We start from the raw sequence: 14499 nt of genomic DNA on the forward strand, positions 1-14499 counted from the left end.
GTCACTCAAAAAGTGGAAGAAATTGCATATACTGTAGAAATAATTTGTAGCACAGATTGTTGGATGAAATACAAACTAACCTTGCTTACTTATTTCAAAGCAAGGGCACATATTTCAGCCTTGTGGGAAAAAACGGACAAAGAGTTGACAAAAAGCTTACAGCACCTGGTATTCCCAGGCGGTCTCCCATCCAAGTACTAACCAGGCCCGACCCTGCTTAGCTTCCGAGATCAGACGAGATCAGGCGTACTCAGGCCGGTGTGGTCGTAAGCGAGAAACTATCTCTTGGTGCACTATGTTAAGTGAAAGTGAGTCTGATTAACAGCTGTTGCATTTTCACCATTTAGATAAGCATCTTTGTGTCACTCAAAAAGTGGAAGAAATTGCATATACTGTAGAAATAATTTGTAGCACAGATTGTTGGATGAAATACAAACTAACCTTGCTTACTTATTTCAAAGCAAGGGCACATATTTCAGCCTTGTGGGAAAAAACGGACAAAGAGTTGACAAAAGCTTACAGCACCTGGTATTCCCAGGCGGTCTCCCATCCAAGTACTAACCAGGCCCGACCCTGCTTAGCTTCCGAGATCAGACGAGATCAGGCGTACTCAGGCCGGTGTGGTCGTAAGCGAGAAACTATCTCTTGGTGCACTATGTTAAGTGAAAGTGAGTCTGATTAACAGCTGTTGCATTTTCACCATTTAGATAAGCATCTTTGTGTCACTCAAAAAGTGGAAGAAATTGCATATACTGTAGAAATAATTTGTAGCACAGATTGTTGGATGAAATACAAACTAACCTTGCTTACTTATTTCAAAGCAAGGGCACATATTTAAGCCTTGTGGGAAAAAACGGACAAAGAGTTGACAAAAAGCTTACAGCACCTGGTATTCCCAGGCGGTCTCCCATCCAAGTACTAACCAGGGCCCGACCCTGCTTAGCTTCCGAGATCAGACGAGATCAGGCGTACTCAGGCCTGGTGTGGTCGTAAGCGAGAAACTATCTCTTGGTGCACTATGTTAAGTGAAAGTGAGTCTGATTAACAGCTGTTGCATTTTCACCATTTAGATAAGCATCTTTGTGTCACTCAAAAAGTGGAAGAAATTGCATATACTGTAGAAATAATTTGTAGCACAGATTGTTGGATGAAATACAAACTAACCTTGCTTACTTATTTCAAAGCAAGGGCACATATTTCAGCCTTGTGGGAAAAAACGGACAAAGAGTTGACAAAAAGCTTACAGCACCTGGTATTCCCAGGCGGTCTCCCATCCAAGTACTAACCAGGCCCGACCCTGCTTAGCTTCCGAGATCAGACGAGATCAGGCGTACTCAGGCCGGTGTGGTCGTAAGCGAGAAACTATCTCTTGGTGCACTATGTTAAGTGAAAGTGAGTCTGATTAACAGCTGTTGCATTTTCACCATTTAGATAAGCATCTTTGTGTCACTCAAAAAGTGGAAGAAATTGCATATACTGTAGAAATAATTTGTAGCACAGATTGTTGGATGAAATACAAACTAACCTTGCTTACTTATTTCAAAGCAAGGGCACATATTTCAGCCTTGTGGGAAAAAACGGACAAAGAGTTGACAAAAAGCTTACAGCACCTGGTATTCCCAGGCGGTCTCCCATCCAAGTACTAACCAGGCCCGACCCTGCTTAGCTTCCGAGATCAGACGAGATCAGGCGTACTCAGGCCGGTGTGGTCGTAAGCGAGAAACTATCTCTTGGTGCACTATGTTAAGTGAAAGTGAGTCTGATTAACAGCTGTTGCATTTTCACCATTTAGATAAGCATCTTTGTGTCACTCAAAAAGTGGAAGAAATTGCATATACTGTAGAAATAATTTGTAGCACAGATTGTTGGATGAAATACAAACTAACCTTGCTTACTTATTTCAAAGCAAGGGCACATATTTCAGCCTTGTGGGAAAAAACGGACAAAGAGTTGACAAAAGCTTACAGCACCTGGTATTCCCAGGCGGTCTCCCATCCAAGTACTAACCAGGCCCGACCCTGCTTAGCTTCCGAGATCAGACGAGATCAGGCGTACTCAGGCCGGTGTGGTCGTAAGCGAGAAACTATCTCTTGGTGCACTATGTTAAGTGAAAGTGAGTCTGATTAACAGCTGTTGCATTTTCACCATTTAGATAAGCATCTTTGTGTCACTCAAAAAGTGGAAGAAATTGCATATACTGTAGAAATAATTTGTAGCACAGATTGTTGGATGAAATACAAACTAACCTTGCTTACTTATTTCAAAGCAAGGGCACATATTTCAGCCTTGTGGGAAAAAACGGACAAAGAGTTGACAAAAAGCTTACAGCACCTGGTATTCCCAGGCGGTCTCCCATCCAAGTACTAACCAGGCCCGACCCTGCTTAGCTTCCGAGATCAGACGAGATCAGGCGTACTCAGGCCGGTGTGGTCGTAAGCGAGAAACTATCTCTTGGTGCACTATGTTAAGTGAAAGTGAGTCTGATTAACAGCTGTTGCATTTTCACCATTTAGATAAGCATCTTTGTGTCACTCAAAAAGTGGAAGAAATTGCATATACTGTAGAAATAATTTGTAGCACAGATTGTTGGATGAAATACAAACTAACCTTGCTTACTTATTTCAAAGCAAGGGCACATATTTCAGCCTTGTGGGAAAAAACGGACAAAGAGTTGACAAAAAGCTTACAGCACCTGGTATTCCCAGGCGGTCTCCCATCCAAGTACTAACCAGGCCCGACCCTGCTTAGCTTCCGAGATCAGACGAGATCAGGCGTACTCAGGCCGGTGTGGTCGTAAGCGAGAAACTATCTCTTGGTGCACTATGTTAAGTGAAAGTGAGTCTGATTAACAGCTGTTGCATTTTCACCATTTAGATAAGCATCTTTGTGTCACTCAAAAAGTGGAAGAAATTGCATATACTGTAGAAATAATTTGTAGCACAGATTGTTGGATGAAATACAAACTAACCTTGCTTACTTATTTCAAAGCAAGGGCACATATTTCAGCCTTGTGGGAAAAAACGGACAAAGAGTTGACGAAAAAGCTTACAGCACCTGGTATTCCCAGGCGGTCTCCCATCCAAGTACTAACCAGGCCCGACCCTGCTTAGCTTCCGAGATCAGACGAGATCAGGCGTACTCAGGCCGGTGTGGTCGTAAGCGAGAAACTATCTCTTGGTGCACTATGTTAAGTGAAAGTGAGTCTGATTAACAGCTGTTGCATTTTCACCATTTAGATAAGCATCTTTGTGTCACTCAAAAAGTGGAAGAAATTGCATATACTGTAGAAATAATTTGTAGCACAGATTGTTGGATGAAATACAAACTAACCTTGCTTACTTATTTCAAAGCAAGGGCACATATTTCAGCCTTGTGGGAAAAAACGGACAAAGAGTTGACAAAAAGCTTACAGCACCTGGTATTCCCAGGCGGTCTCCCATCCAAGTACTAACCAGGCCCGACCCTGCTTAGCTTCCGAGATCAGACGAGATCAGGCGTACTCAGGCCGGTGTGGTCGTAAGCGAGAAACTATCTCTTGGTGCACTATGTTAAGTGAAAGTGAGTCTGATTAACAGCTGTTGCATTTTCACCATTTAGATAAGCATCTTTGTGTCACTCAAAAGTGGAAGAAATTGCATATACTGTAGAAATAATTTGTAGCACAGATTGTTGGATGAAATACAAACTAACCTTGCTTACTTATTTCAAAGCAAGGGCACATATTTCAGCCTTGTGGGAAAAAACGGACAAAGAGTTGACAAAAAGCTTACAGCACCTGGTATTCCCAGGCGGTCTCCCATCCAAGTACTAACCAGGCCCGACCCTGCTTAGCTTCCGAGATCAGACGAGATCAGGCGTACTCAGGCCGGTGTGGTCGTAAGCGAGAAACTATCTCTTGGTGCACTATGTTAAGTGAAAGTGAGTCTGATTAACAGCTGTTGCATTTTCACCATTTAGATAAGCATCTTTGTGTCACTCAAAAAGTGGAAGAAATTGCATATACTGTAGAAATAATTTGTAGCACAGATTGTTGGATGAAATACAAACTAACCTTGCTTACTTATTTCAAAGCAAGGGCACATATTTCAGCCTTGTGGGAAAAAACGGACAAGAGTTGACAAAAAGCTTACAGCACCTGGTATTCCCAGGCGGTCTCCCATCCAAGTACTAACCAGGCCCGACCCTGCTTAGCTTCCGAGATCAGACGAGATCAGGCGTACTCAGGCCGGTGTGGTCGTAAGCGAGAAACTATCTCTTGGTGCACTATGTTAAGTGAAAGTGAGTCTGATTAACAGCTGTTGCATTTTCACCATTTAGATAAGCATCTTTGTGTCACTCAAAAAGTGGAAGAAATTGCATATACTGTAGAAATAATTTGTAGCACAGATTGTTGGATGAAATACAAACTAACCTTGCTTACTTATTTCAAAGCAAGGGCACATATTTCAGCCTTGTGGGAAAAAACGGACAAAGAGTTGACAAAAAGCTTACAGCACCTGGTATTCCCAGGCGGTCTCCCATCCAAGTACTAACCAGGCCCGACCCTGCTTAGCTTCCGAGATCAGACGAGATCAGGCGTACTCAGGCCGGTGTGGTCGTAAGCGAGAAACTATCTCTTGGTGCACTATGTTAAGTGAAAGTGAGTCTGATTAACAGCTGTTGCATTTTCACCATTTAGATAAGCATCTTTGTGTCACTCAAAAAGTGGAAGAAATTGCATATACTGTAGAAATAATTTGTAGCACAGATTGTTGGATGAAATACAAACTAACCTTGCTTACTTATTTCAAAGCAAGGGCACATATTTCAGCCTTGTGGGAAAAAACGGACAAAGAGTTGACAAAAAGCTTACAGCACCTGGTATTCCCAGGCGGTCTCCCATCCAAGTACTAACCAGGCCCGACCCTGCTTAGCTTCCGAGATCAGACGAGATCAGGCGTACTCAGGCCGGTGTGGTCGTAAGCGAGAAACTATCTCTTGGTGCACTATGTTAAGTGAAAGTGAGTCTGATTAACAGCTGTTGCATTTTCACCATTTAGATAAGCATCTTTGTGTCACTCAAAAAGTGGAAGAAATTGCATATACTGTAGAAATAATTTGTAGCACAGATTGTTGGATGAAATACAAACTAACCTTGCTTACTTATTTCAAAGCAAGGGCACATATTTCAGCCTTGTGGAAAAAACGGACAAAGAGTTGACAAAAAGCTTACAGCACCTGGTATTCCCAGGCGGTCTCCCATCCAAGTACTAACCAGGCCCGACCCTGCTTAGCTTCCGAGATCAGACGAGATCAGGCGTACTCAGGCCGGTGTGGTCGTAAGCGAGAAACTATCTCTTGGTGCACTATGTTAAGTGAAAGTGAGTCTGATTAACAGCTGTTGCATTTTCACCATTTAGATAAGCATCTTTGTGTCACTCAAAAAGTGGAAGAAATTGCATATACTGTAGAAATAATTTGTAGCACAGATTGTTGGATGAAATACAAACTAACCTTGCTTACTTATTTCAAAGCAAGGGCACATATTTCAGCCTTGTGGGAAAAAAACGGACAAAGAGTTGACAAAAAGCTTACAGCACCTGGTATTCCCAGGCGGTCTCCCATCCAAGTACTAACCAGGCCCGACCCTGCTTAGCTTCCGAGATCAGACGAGATCAGGCGTACTCAGGCCGGTGTGGTCGTAAGCGAGAAACTATCTCTTGGTGCACTATGTTAAGTGAAAGTGAGTCTGATTAACAGCTGTTGCATTTTCACCATTTAGATAAGCATCTTTGTGTCACTCAAAAAGTGGAAGAAATTGCATATACTGTAGAAATAATTTGTAGCACAGATTGTTGGATGAAATACAAACTAACCTTGCTTACTTATTTCAAAGCAAGGGCACATATTTCAGCCTTGTGGGAAAAAACGGACAAAGAGTTGACAAAAAGCTTACAGCACCTGGTATTCCCAGGCGGTCTCCCATCCAAGTACTAACCAGGCCCGACCCTGCTTAGCTTCCGAGATCAGACGAGATCAGGCGTACTCAGGCCGGTGTGGTCGTAAGCGAGAAACTATCTCTTGGTGCACTATGTTAAGTGAAAGTGAGTCTGATTAACAGCTGTTGCATTTTCACCATTTAGATAAGCATCTTTGTGTCACTCAAAAAGTGGAAGAAATTGCATATACTGTAGAAATAATTTGTAGCACAGATTGTTGGATGAAATACAAACTAACCTTGCTTACTTATTTCAAAGCAAGGGCACATATTTCAGCCTTGTGGGAAAAAACGGACAAAGAGTTGACAAAAAGCTTACAGCACCTGGTATTCCCAGGCGGTCTCCCATCCAAGTACTAACCAGGCCCGACCCTGCTTAGCTTCCGAGATCAGACGAGATCAGGCGTACTCAGGCCGGTGTGGTCGTAAGCGAGAAACTATCTCTTGGTGCACTATGTTAAGTGAAAGTGAGTCTGATTAACAGCTGTTGCATTTTCACCATTTAGATAAGCATCTTTGTGTCACTCAAAAGTGGAAGAAATTGCATATACTGTAGAAATAATTTGTAGCACAGATTGTTGGATGAAATACAAACTAACCTTGCTTACTTATTTCAAAGCAAGGGCACATATTTCAGCCTTGTGGGAAAAAACGGACAAAGAGTTGACAAAAAGCTTACAGCACCTGGTATTCCCAGGCGGTCTCCCATCCAAGTACTAACCAGGCCCGACCCTGCTTAGCTTCCGAGATCAGACGAGATCAGGCGTACTCAGGCCGGTGTGGTCGTAAGCGAGAAACTATCTCTTGGTGCACTATGTTAAGTGAAAGTGAGTCTGATTAACAGCTGTTGCATTTTCACCATTTAGATAAGCATCTTTGTGTCACTCAAAAAGTGGAAGAAATTGCATATACTGTAGAAATAATTTGTAGCACAGATTGTTGGATGAAATACAAACTAACCTTGCTTACTTATTTCAAAGCAAGGGCACATATTTCAGCCTTGTGGGAAAAAACGGACAAAGAGTTGACAAAAAGCTTACAGCACCTGGTATTCCCAGGCGGTCTCCCATCCAAGTACTAACCAGGCCCGACCCTGCTTAGCTTCCGAGATCAGACGAGATCAGGCGTACTCAGGCCGGTGTGGTCGTAAGCGAGAAACTATCTCTTGGTGCACTATGTTAAGTGAAAGTGAGTCTGATTAACAGCTGTTGCATTTTCACCATTTAGATAAGCATCTTTGTGTCACTCAAAAAGTGGAAGAAATTGCATATACTGTAGAAATAATTTGTAGCACAGATTGTTGGATGAAATACAAACTAACCTTGCTTACTTATTTCAAAGCAAGGGCACATATTTCAGCCTTGTGGGAAAAAACGGACAAAGAGTTGACAAAAAGCTTACAGCACCTGGTATTCCCAGGCGGTCTCCCATCCAAGTACTAACCAGGCCCGACCCTGCTTAGCTTCCGAGATCAGACGAGATCAGGCGTACTCAGGCCGGTGTGGTCGTAAGCGAGAAACTATCTCTTGGTGCACTATGTTAAGTGAAAGTGAGTCTGATTAACAGCTGTTGCATTTTCACCATTTAGATAAGCATCTTTGTGTCACTCAAAAAGTGGAAGAAATTGCATATACTGTAGAAATAATTTGTAGCACAGATTGTTGGATGAAATACAAACTAACCTTGCTTACTTATTTCAAAGCAAGGGCACATATTTCAGCCTTGTGGGAAAAAACGGACAAAGAGTTGACAAAAAGCTTACAGCACCTGGTATTCCCAGGCGGTCTCCCATCCAAGTACTAACCAGGCCCGACCCTGCTTAGCTTCCGAGATCAGACGAGATCAGGCGTACTCAGGCCGGTGTGGTCGTAAGCGAGAAACTATCTCTTGGTGCACTATGTTAAGTGAAAGTGAGTCTGATTAACAGCTGTTGCATTTTCACCATTTAGATAAGCATCTTTGTGTCACTCAAAAAGTGGAAGAAATTGCATATACTGTAGAAATAATTTGTAGCACAGATTGTTGGATGAAATACAAACTAACCTTGCTTACTTATTTCAAAGCAAGGGCACATATTTCAGCCTTGTGGGAAAAAACGGACAAAGAGTTGACAAAAAGCTTACAGCACCTGGTATTCCCAGGCGGTCTCCCATCCAAGTACTAACCAGGCCCGACCCTGCTTAGCTTCCGAGATCAGACGAGATCAGGCGTACTCAGGCCGGTGTGGTCGTAAGCGAGAAACTATCTCTTGGTGCACTATGTTAAGTGAAAGTGAGTCTGATTAACAGCTGTTGCATTTTCACCATTTAGATAAGCATCTTTGTGTCACTCAAAAAGTGGAAGAAATTGCATATACTGTAGAAATAATTTGTAGCACAGATTGTTGGATGAAATACAAACTAACCTTGCTTACTTATTTCAAAGCAAGGGCACATATTTCAGCCTTGTGGGAAAAAACGGACAAAGAGTTGACAAAAAGCTTACAGCACCTGGTATTCCCAGGCGGTCTCCCATCCAAGTACTAACCAGGCCCGACCCTGCTTAGCTTCCGAGATCAGACGAGATCAGGCGTACTCAGGCCGGTGTGGTCGTAAGCGAGAAACTATCTCTTGGTGCACTATGTTAAGTGAAAGTGAGTCTGATTAACAGCTGTTGCATTTTCACCATTTAGATAAGCATCTTTGTGTCACTCAAAAAGTGGAAGAAATTGCATATACTGTAGAAATAATTTGTAGCACAGATTGTTGGATGAAATACAAACTAACCTTGCTTACTTATTTCAAAGCAAGGGCACATATTTCAGCCTTGTGGGAAAAAACGGACAAAGAGTTGACAAAAAGCTTACAGCACCTGGTATTCCCAGGCGGTCTCCCATCCAAGTACTAACCAGGCCCGACCCTGCTTAGCTTCCGAGATCAGACGAGATCAGGCGTACTCAGGCCGGTGTGGTCGTAAGCGAGAAACTATCTCTTGGTGCACTATGTTAAGTGAAAGTGAGTCTGATTAACAGCTGTTGCATTTTCACCATTTAGATAAGCATCTTTGTGTCACTCAAAAAGTGGAAGAAATTGCATATACTGTAGAAATAATTTGTAGCACAGATTGTTGGATGAAATACAAACTAACCTTGCTTACTTATTTCAAAGCAAGGGCACATATTTCAGCCTTGTGGGAAAAAACGGACAAAGAGTTGACAAAAAGCTTACAGCACCTGGTATTCCCAGGCGGTCTCCCATCCAAGTACTAACCAGGCCCGACCCTGCTTAGCTTCCGAGATCAGACGAGATCAGGCGTACTCAGGCCGGTGTGGTCGTAAGCGAGAAACTATCTCTTGGTGCACTATGTTAAGTGAAAGTGAGTCTGATTAACAGCTGTTGCATTTTCACCATTTAGATAAGCATCTTTGTGTCACTCAAAAAGTGGAAGAAATTGCATATACTGTAGAAATAATTTGTAGCACAGATTGTTGGATGAAATACAAACTAACCTTGCTTACTTATTTCAAAGCAAGGGCACATATTTCAGCCTTGTGGGAAAAAACGGACAAAGAGTTGACAAAAAGCTTACAGCACCTGGTATTCCCAGGCGGTCTCCCATCCAAGTACTAACCAGGCCCGACCCTGCTTAGCTTCCGAGATCAGACGAGATCAGGCGTACTCAGGCCGGTGTGGTCGTAAGCGAGAAACTATCTCTTGGTGCACTATGTTAAGTGAAAGTGAGTCTGATTAACAGCTGTTGCATTTTCACCATTTAGATAAGCATCTTTGTGTCACTCAAAAAGTGGAAGAAATTGCATATACTGTAGAAATAATTTGTAGCACAGATTGTTGGATGAAATACAAACTAACCTTGCTTACTTATTTCAAAGCAAGGGCACATATTTCAGCCTTGTGGGAAAAAACGGACAAAGAGTTGACAAAAGCTTACAGCACCTGGTATTCCCAGGCGGTCTCCCATCCAAGTACTAACCAGGCCCGACCCTGCTTAGCTTCCGAGATCAGACGAGATCAGGCGTACTCAGGCCGGTGTGGTCGTAAGCGAGAAAACTATCTCTTGGTGCACTATGTTAAGTGAAAGTGAGTCTGATTAACAGCTGTTGCATTTTCACCATTTAGATAAGCATCTTTGTGTCACTCAAAAAGTGGAAGAAATTGCATATACTGTAGAAATAATTTGTAGCACAGATTGTTGGATGAAATACAAACTAACCTTGCTTACTTATTTCAAAGCAAGGGCACATATTTCAGCCTTGTGGGAAAAAACGGACAAAGAGTTGACAAAAAGCTTACAGCACCTGGTATTCCCAGGCGGTCTCCCATCCAAGTACTAACCAGGCCCGACCCTGCTTAGCTTCCGAGATCAGACGAGATCAGGCGTACTCAGGCCGGTGTGGTCGTAAGCGAGAAACTATCTCTTGGTGCACTATGTTAAGTGAAAGTGAGTCTGATTAACAGCTGTTGCATTTTCACCATTTAGATAAGCATCTTTGTGTCACTCAAAAAGTGGAAGAAATTGCATATACTGTAGAAATAATTTGTAGCACAGATTGTTGGATGAAATACAAACTAACCTTGCTTACTTATTTCAAAGCAAGGGCACATATTTCAGCCTTGTGGGAAAAAACGGACAAAGAGTTGACAAAAAGCTTACAGCACCTGGTATTCCCAGGCGGTCTCCCATCCAAGTACTAACCAGGCCCGACCCTGCTTAGCTTCCGAGATCAGACGAGATCAGGCGTACTCAGGCCGGTGTGGTCGTAAGCGAGAAACTATCTCTTGGTGCACTATGTTAAGTGAAAGTGAGTCTGATTAACAGCTGTTGCATTTTCACCATTTAGATAAGCATCTTTGTGTCACTCAAAAAGTGGAAGAAATTGCATATACTGTAGAAATAATTTGTAGCACAGATTGTTGGATGAAATACAAACTAACCTTGCTTACTTATTTCAAAGCAAGGGCACATATTTCAGCCTTGTGGGAAAAAACGGACAAAGAGTTGACAAAAAGCTTACAGCACCTGGTATTCCCAGGCGGTCTCCCATCCAAGTACTAACCAGGCCCGACCCTGCTTAGCTTCCGAGATCAGACGAGATCAGGCGTACTCAGGCCGGTGTGGTCGTAAGCGAGAAACTATCTCTTGGTGCACTATGTTAAGTGAAAGTGAGTCTGATTAACAGCTGTTGCATTTTCACCATTTAGATAAGCATCTTTGTGTCACTCAAAAAGTGGAAGAAATTGCATATACTGTAGAAATAATTTGTAGCACAGATTGTTGGATGAAATACAAACTAACCTTGCTTACTTATTTCAAAGCAAGGGCACATATTTCAGCCTTGTGGGAAAAAACGGACAAAGAGTTGACAAAAAGCTTACAGCACCTGGTATTCCCAGGCGGTCTCCCATCCAAGTACTAACCAGGCCCGACCCTGCTTAGCTTCCGAGATCAGACGAGATCAGGCGTACTCAGGCCGGTGTGGTCGTAAGCGAGAAACTATCTCTTGGTGCACTATGTTAAGTGAAAGTGAGTCTGATTAACAGCTGTTGCATTTTCACCATTTAGATAAGCATCTTTGTGTCACTCAAAAAGTGGAAGAAATTGCATATACTGTAGAAATAATTTGTAGCACAGATTGTTGGATGAAATACAAACTAACCTTGCTTACTTATTTCAAAGCAAGGGCACATATTTCAGCCTTGTGGGAAAAAACGGACAAAGAGTTGACAAAAAGCTTACAGCACCTGGTATTCCCAGGCGGTCTCCCATCCAAGTACTAACCAGGCCCGACCCTGCTTAGCTTCCGAGATCAGACGAGATCAGGCGTACTCAGGCCGGTGTGGTCGTAAGCGAGAAACTATCTCTTGGTGCACTATGTTAAGTGAAAGTGAGTCTGATTAACAGCTGTTGCATTTTCACCATTTAGATAAGCATCTTTGTGTCACTCAAAAAGTGGAAGAAATTGCATATACTGTAGAAATAATTTGTAGCACAGATTGTTGGATGAAATACAAACTAACCTTGCTTACTTATTTCAAAGCAAGGGCACATATTTCAGCCTTGTGGGAAAAAACGGACAAAGAGTTGACAAAAAGCTTACAGCACCTGGTATTCCCAGGCGGTCTCCCATCCAAGTACTAACCAGGCCCGACCCTGCTTAGCTTCCGAGATCAGACGAGATCAGGCGTACTCAGGCCGGTGTGGTCGTAAGCGAGAAACTATCTCTTGGTGCACTATGTTAAGTGAAAGTGAGTCTGATTAACAGCTGTTGCATTTTCACCATTTAGATAAGCATCTTTGTGTCACTCAAAAAGTGGAAGAAATTGCATATACTGTAGAATAATTTGTAGCACAGATTGTTGGATGAAATACAAACTAACCTTGCTTACTTATTTCAAAGCAAGGGCACATATTTCAGCCTTGTGGGAAAAAACGGACAAAGAGTTGACAAAAAGCTTACAGCACCTGGTATTCCCAGGCGGTCTCCCATCCAAGTACTAACCAGGCCCGACCCTGCTTAGCTTCCGAGATCAGACGAGATCAGGCGTACTCAGGCCGGTGTGGTCGTAAGCGAGAAACTATCTCTTGGTGCACTATGTTAAGTGAAAGTGAGTCTGATTAACAGCTGTTGCATTTTCACCATTTAGATAAGCATCTTTGTGTCACTCAAAAAGTGGAAGAAATTGCATATACTGTAGAAATAATTTGTAGCACAGATTGTTGGATGAAATACAAACTAACCTTGCTTACTTATTTCAAAGCAAGGGCACATATTTCAGCCTTGTGGGAAAAAACGGACAAAGAGTTGACAAAAAGCTTACAGCACCTGGTATTCCCAGGCGGTCTCCCATCCAAGTACTAACCAGGCCCGACCCTGCTTAGCTTCCGAGATCAGACGAGATCAGGCGTACTCAGGCCGGTGTGGTCGTAAGCGAGAAACTATCTCTTGGTGCACTATGTTAAGTGAAAGTGAGTCTGATTAACAGCTGTTGCATTTTCACCATTTAGATAAGCATCTTTGTGTCACTCAAAAAGTGGAAGAAATTGCATATACTGTAGAAATAATTTGTAGCACAGATTGTTGGATGAAATACAAACTAACCTTGCTTACTTATTTCAAAGCAAGGGCACATATTTCAGCCTTGTGGGAAAAAACGGACAAAGAGTTGACAAAAAGCTTACAGCACCTGGTATTCCCAGGCGGTCTCCCATCCAAGTACTAACCAGGCCCGACCCTGCTTAGCTTCCGAGATCAGACGAGATCAGGCGTACTCAGGCCGGTGTGGTCGTAAGCGAGAAACTATCTCTTGGTGCACTATGTTAAGTGAAAGTGAGTCTGATTAACAGCTGTTGCATTTTCACCATTTAGATAAGCATCTTTGTGTCACTCAAAAAGTGGAAGAAATTGCATATACTGTAGAAATAATTTGTAGCACAGATTGTTGGATGAAATACAAACTAACCTTGCTTACTTATTTCAAAGCAAGGGCACATATTTCAGCCTTGTGGGAAAAAACGGACAAAGAGTTGACAAAAAGCTTACAGCACCTGGTATTCCCAGGCGGTCTCCCATCCAAGTACTAACCAGGCCCGACCCTGCTTAGCTTCCGAGATCAGACGAGATCAGGCGTACTCAGGCCGGTGTGGTCGTAAGCGAGAAACTATCTCTTGGTGCACTATGTTAAGTGAAAGTGAGTCTGATTAACAGCTGTTGCATTTTCACCATTTAGATAAGCATCTTTGTGTCACTCAAAAAGTGGAAGAAATTGCATATACTGTAGAAATAATTTGTAGCACAGATTGTTGGATGAAATACAAACTAACCTTGCTTACTTATTTCAAAGCAAGGGCACATATTTCAGCCTTGTGGGAAAAAACGGACAAAGAGTTGACAAAAAGCTTACAGCACCTGGTATTCCCAGGCGGTCTCCCATCCAAGTACTAACCAGGCCCGACCCTGCTTAGCTTCCGAGATCAGACGAGATCAGGCGTACTCAGGCCGGTGTGGTCGTAAGCGAGAAACTATCTCTTGGTGCACTATGTTAAGTGAAAGTGAGTCTGATTAACAGCTGTTGCATTTTCACCATTTAGATAAGCATCTTTGTGTCACTCAAAAAGTGGAAGAAATTGCATATACTGTAGAAATAATTTGTAGCACAGATTGTTGGATGAAATACAAACTAACCTTGCTTACTTATTTCAAAGCAAGGGCACATATTTCAGCCTTGTGGGAAAAAACGGACAAAGAGTTGACAAAAAGCTTACAGCACCTGGTATTCCCAGGCGGTCTCCCATCCAAGTACTAACCAGGCCCGACCCTGCTTAGCTTCCGAGATCAGACGAGATCAGGCGTACTCAGGCCGGTGTGGTCGTAAGCGAGAAACTATCTCTTGGTGCACTATGTTAAGTGAAAGTGAGTCTGATTAACAGCTGTTGCATTTTCACCATTTAGATAAGCATCTTTGTGTCACTCAAAAAGTGGAAGAAATTGCATATACTGTAGAAATAATTTGTAGCACAGATTGTTG

General features: G+C 42.6%; 39 non-coding genes and 1 pseudogene across 39 annotated transcripts; all 40 read right to left on the reverse strand.

Annotated features, from left to right (window-relative positions):
- Nucleotides 1–153: 153 nt before the first annotated feature.
- LOC116372574 (5S ribosomal RNA) lies at nt 154–272 on the reverse strand. The gene has a single exon (XR_004209178.1). It is a non-coding gene; the product is annotated as a 5S ribosomal RNA (ribosomal RNA).
- A 241-nt stretch (nt 273–513) lies between these two features.
- LOC116372575 (5S ribosomal RNA) lies at nt 514–632 on the reverse strand. The gene has a single exon (XR_004209179.1). It is a non-coding gene; the product is annotated as a 5S ribosomal RNA (ribosomal RNA).
- Nucleotides 633–874: 242 nt separating this feature from the next.
- LOC116372869 (uncharacterized) lies at nt 875–995 on the reverse strand (annotated as a pseudogene).
- Nucleotides 996–1237: 242 nt separating this feature from the next.
- Nucleotides 1238–1356, reverse strand: LOC116372576 (5S ribosomal RNA). The gene has a single exon (XR_004209180.1). It is a non-coding gene; the product is annotated as a 5S ribosomal RNA (ribosomal RNA).
- Nucleotides 1357–1598: 242 nt separating this feature from the next.
- LOC116372577 (5S ribosomal RNA) lies at nt 1599–1717 on the reverse strand. The gene has a single exon (XR_004209181.1). It is a non-coding gene; the product is annotated as a 5S ribosomal RNA (ribosomal RNA).
- Nucleotides 1718–1958: 241 nt separating this feature from the next.
- LOC116372578 (5S ribosomal RNA) lies at nt 1959–2077 on the reverse strand. The gene has a single exon (XR_004209182.1). It is a non-coding gene; the product is annotated as a 5S ribosomal RNA (ribosomal RNA).
- Nucleotides 2078–2319: 242 nt separating this feature from the next.
- On the reverse strand, nt 2320–2438 carry LOC116372579 (5S ribosomal RNA). The gene has a single exon (XR_004209183.1). It is a non-coding gene; the product is annotated as a 5S ribosomal RNA (ribosomal RNA).
- A 242-nt stretch (nt 2439–2680) lies between these two features.
- Nucleotides 2681–2799, reverse strand: LOC116372582 (5S ribosomal RNA). The gene has a single exon (XR_004209185.1). It is a non-coding gene; the product is annotated as a 5S ribosomal RNA (ribosomal RNA).
- A 243-nt stretch (nt 2800–3042) lies between these two features.
- On the reverse strand, nt 3043–3161 carry LOC116372583 (5S ribosomal RNA). Its single transcript, XR_004209186.1, has one exon. It is a non-coding gene; the product is annotated as a 5S ribosomal RNA (ribosomal RNA).
- A 242-nt stretch (nt 3162–3403) lies between these two features.
- LOC116372584 (5S ribosomal RNA) lies at nt 3404–3522 on the reverse strand. Its single transcript, XR_004209187.1, has one exon. It is a non-coding gene; the product is annotated as a 5S ribosomal RNA (ribosomal RNA).
- A 241-nt stretch (nt 3523–3763) lies between these two features.
- LOC116372585 (5S ribosomal RNA) lies at nt 3764–3882 on the reverse strand. Its single transcript, XR_004209188.1, has one exon. It is a non-coding gene; the product is annotated as a 5S ribosomal RNA (ribosomal RNA).
- A 241-nt stretch (nt 3883–4123) lies between these two features.
- LOC116372586 (5S ribosomal RNA) lies at nt 4124–4242 on the reverse strand. Its single transcript, XR_004209189.1, has one exon. It is a non-coding gene; the product is annotated as a 5S ribosomal RNA (ribosomal RNA).
- Nucleotides 4243–4484: 242 nt separating this feature from the next.
- On the reverse strand, nt 4485–4603 carry LOC116372587 (5S ribosomal RNA). Its single transcript, XR_004209190.1, has one exon. It is a non-coding gene; the product is annotated as a 5S ribosomal RNA (ribosomal RNA).
- A 242-nt stretch (nt 4604–4845) lies between these two features.
- Nucleotides 4846–4964, reverse strand: LOC116372588 (5S ribosomal RNA). The gene has a single exon (XR_004209191.1). It is a non-coding gene; the product is annotated as a 5S ribosomal RNA (ribosomal RNA).
- A 241-nt stretch (nt 4965–5205) lies between these two features.
- Nucleotides 5206–5324, reverse strand: LOC116372589 (5S ribosomal RNA). The gene has a single exon (XR_004209192.1). It is a non-coding gene; the product is annotated as a 5S ribosomal RNA (ribosomal RNA).
- Nucleotides 5325–5567: 243 nt separating this feature from the next.
- LOC116372590 (5S ribosomal RNA) lies at nt 5568–5686 on the reverse strand. Its single transcript, XR_004209193.1, has one exon. It is a non-coding gene; the product is annotated as a 5S ribosomal RNA (ribosomal RNA).
- Nucleotides 5687–5928: 242 nt separating this feature from the next.
- Nucleotides 5929–6047, reverse strand: LOC116372591 (5S ribosomal RNA). The gene has a single exon (XR_004209194.1). It is a non-coding gene; the product is annotated as a 5S ribosomal RNA (ribosomal RNA).
- A 242-nt stretch (nt 6048–6289) lies between these two features.
- On the reverse strand, nt 6290–6408 carry LOC116372594 (5S ribosomal RNA). The gene has a single exon (XR_004209196.1). It is a non-coding gene; the product is annotated as a 5S ribosomal RNA (ribosomal RNA).
- Nucleotides 6409–6649: 241 nt separating this feature from the next.
- LOC116372595 (5S ribosomal RNA) lies at nt 6650–6768 on the reverse strand. The gene has a single exon (XR_004209197.1). It is a non-coding gene; the product is annotated as a 5S ribosomal RNA (ribosomal RNA).
- Nucleotides 6769–7010: 242 nt separating this feature from the next.
- Nucleotides 7011–7129, reverse strand: LOC116372596 (5S ribosomal RNA). The gene has a single exon (XR_004209198.1). It is a non-coding gene; the product is annotated as a 5S ribosomal RNA (ribosomal RNA).
- Nucleotides 7130–7371: 242 nt separating this feature from the next.
- On the reverse strand, nt 7372–7490 carry LOC116372597 (5S ribosomal RNA). Its single transcript, XR_004209199.1, has one exon. It is a non-coding gene; the product is annotated as a 5S ribosomal RNA (ribosomal RNA).
- A 242-nt stretch (nt 7491–7732) lies between these two features.
- On the reverse strand, nt 7733–7851 carry LOC116372598 (5S ribosomal RNA). Its single transcript, XR_004209200.1, has one exon. It is a non-coding gene; the product is annotated as a 5S ribosomal RNA (ribosomal RNA).
- A 242-nt stretch (nt 7852–8093) lies between these two features.
- On the reverse strand, nt 8094–8212 carry LOC116372599 (5S ribosomal RNA). Its single transcript, XR_004209201.1, has one exon. It is a non-coding gene; the product is annotated as a 5S ribosomal RNA (ribosomal RNA).
- Nucleotides 8213–8454: 242 nt separating this feature from the next.
- Nucleotides 8455–8573, reverse strand: LOC116372600 (5S ribosomal RNA). Its single transcript, XR_004209202.1, has one exon. It is a non-coding gene; the product is annotated as a 5S ribosomal RNA (ribosomal RNA).
- Nucleotides 8574–8815: 242 nt separating this feature from the next.
- LOC116372601 (5S ribosomal RNA) lies at nt 8816–8934 on the reverse strand. The gene has a single exon (XR_004209203.1). It is a non-coding gene; the product is annotated as a 5S ribosomal RNA (ribosomal RNA).
- A 242-nt stretch (nt 8935–9176) lies between these two features.
- LOC116372602 (5S ribosomal RNA) lies at nt 9177–9295 on the reverse strand. Its single transcript, XR_004209204.1, has one exon. It is a non-coding gene; the product is annotated as a 5S ribosomal RNA (ribosomal RNA).
- A 242-nt stretch (nt 9296–9537) lies between these two features.
- On the reverse strand, nt 9538–9656 carry LOC116372604 (5S ribosomal RNA). The gene has a single exon (XR_004209205.1). It is a non-coding gene; the product is annotated as a 5S ribosomal RNA (ribosomal RNA).
- A 241-nt stretch (nt 9657–9897) lies between these two features.
- LOC116372606 (5S ribosomal RNA) lies at nt 9898–10016 on the reverse strand. Its single transcript, XR_004209207.1, has one exon. It is a non-coding gene; the product is annotated as a 5S ribosomal RNA (ribosomal RNA).
- Nucleotides 10017–10259: 243 nt separating this feature from the next.
- Nucleotides 10260–10378, reverse strand: LOC116372607 (5S ribosomal RNA). Its single transcript, XR_004209208.1, has one exon. It is a non-coding gene; the product is annotated as a 5S ribosomal RNA (ribosomal RNA).
- Nucleotides 10379–10620: 242 nt separating this feature from the next.
- LOC116372608 (5S ribosomal RNA) lies at nt 10621–10739 on the reverse strand. Its single transcript, XR_004209209.1, has one exon. It is a non-coding gene; the product is annotated as a 5S ribosomal RNA (ribosomal RNA).
- A 242-nt stretch (nt 10740–10981) lies between these two features.
- LOC116372609 (5S ribosomal RNA) lies at nt 10982–11100 on the reverse strand. Its single transcript, XR_004209210.1, has one exon. It is a non-coding gene; the product is annotated as a 5S ribosomal RNA (ribosomal RNA).
- A 242-nt stretch (nt 11101–11342) lies between these two features.
- Nucleotides 11343–11461, reverse strand: LOC116372610 (5S ribosomal RNA). The gene has a single exon (XR_004209211.1). It is a non-coding gene; the product is annotated as a 5S ribosomal RNA (ribosomal RNA).
- Nucleotides 11462–11703: 242 nt separating this feature from the next.
- LOC116372611 (5S ribosomal RNA) lies at nt 11704–11822 on the reverse strand. The gene has a single exon (XR_004209212.1). It is a non-coding gene; the product is annotated as a 5S ribosomal RNA (ribosomal RNA).
- Nucleotides 11823–12064: 242 nt separating this feature from the next.
- LOC116372612 (5S ribosomal RNA) lies at nt 12065–12183 on the reverse strand. The gene has a single exon (XR_004209213.1). It is a non-coding gene; the product is annotated as a 5S ribosomal RNA (ribosomal RNA).
- Nucleotides 12184–12424: 241 nt separating this feature from the next.
- On the reverse strand, nt 12425–12543 carry LOC116372613 (5S ribosomal RNA). The gene has a single exon (XR_004209214.1). It is a non-coding gene; the product is annotated as a 5S ribosomal RNA (ribosomal RNA).
- A 242-nt stretch (nt 12544–12785) lies between these two features.
- LOC116372615 (5S ribosomal RNA) lies at nt 12786–12904 on the reverse strand. Its single transcript, XR_004209215.1, has one exon. It is a non-coding gene; the product is annotated as a 5S ribosomal RNA (ribosomal RNA).
- A 242-nt stretch (nt 12905–13146) lies between these two features.
- Nucleotides 13147–13265, reverse strand: LOC116372616 (5S ribosomal RNA). The gene has a single exon (XR_004209216.1). It is a non-coding gene; the product is annotated as a 5S ribosomal RNA (ribosomal RNA).
- Nucleotides 13266–13507: 242 nt separating this feature from the next.
- On the reverse strand, nt 13508–13626 carry LOC116372618 (5S ribosomal RNA). The gene has a single exon (XR_004209218.1). It is a non-coding gene; the product is annotated as a 5S ribosomal RNA (ribosomal RNA).
- Nucleotides 13627–13868: 242 nt separating this feature from the next.
- Nucleotides 13869–13987, reverse strand: LOC116372619 (5S ribosomal RNA). Its single transcript, XR_004209219.1, has one exon. It is a non-coding gene; the product is annotated as a 5S ribosomal RNA (ribosomal RNA).
- Nucleotides 13988–14229: 242 nt separating this feature from the next.
- On the reverse strand, nt 14230–14348 carry LOC116372620 (5S ribosomal RNA). The gene has a single exon (XR_004209220.1). It is a non-coding gene; the product is annotated as a 5S ribosomal RNA (ribosomal RNA).
- Nucleotides 14349–14499: the final 151 nt, after the last annotated feature.

Source organism: Oncorhynchus kisutch, unplaced genomic scaffold (genome assembly GCF_002021735.2).
Source record: "Oncorhynchus kisutch isolate 150728-3 unplaced genomic scaffold, Okis_V2 scaffold3969, whole genome shotgun sequence".
Lineage (NCBI taxonomy): Eukaryota > Metazoa > Chordata > Actinopteri > Salmoniformes > Salmonidae > Oncorhynchus > Oncorhynchus kisutch.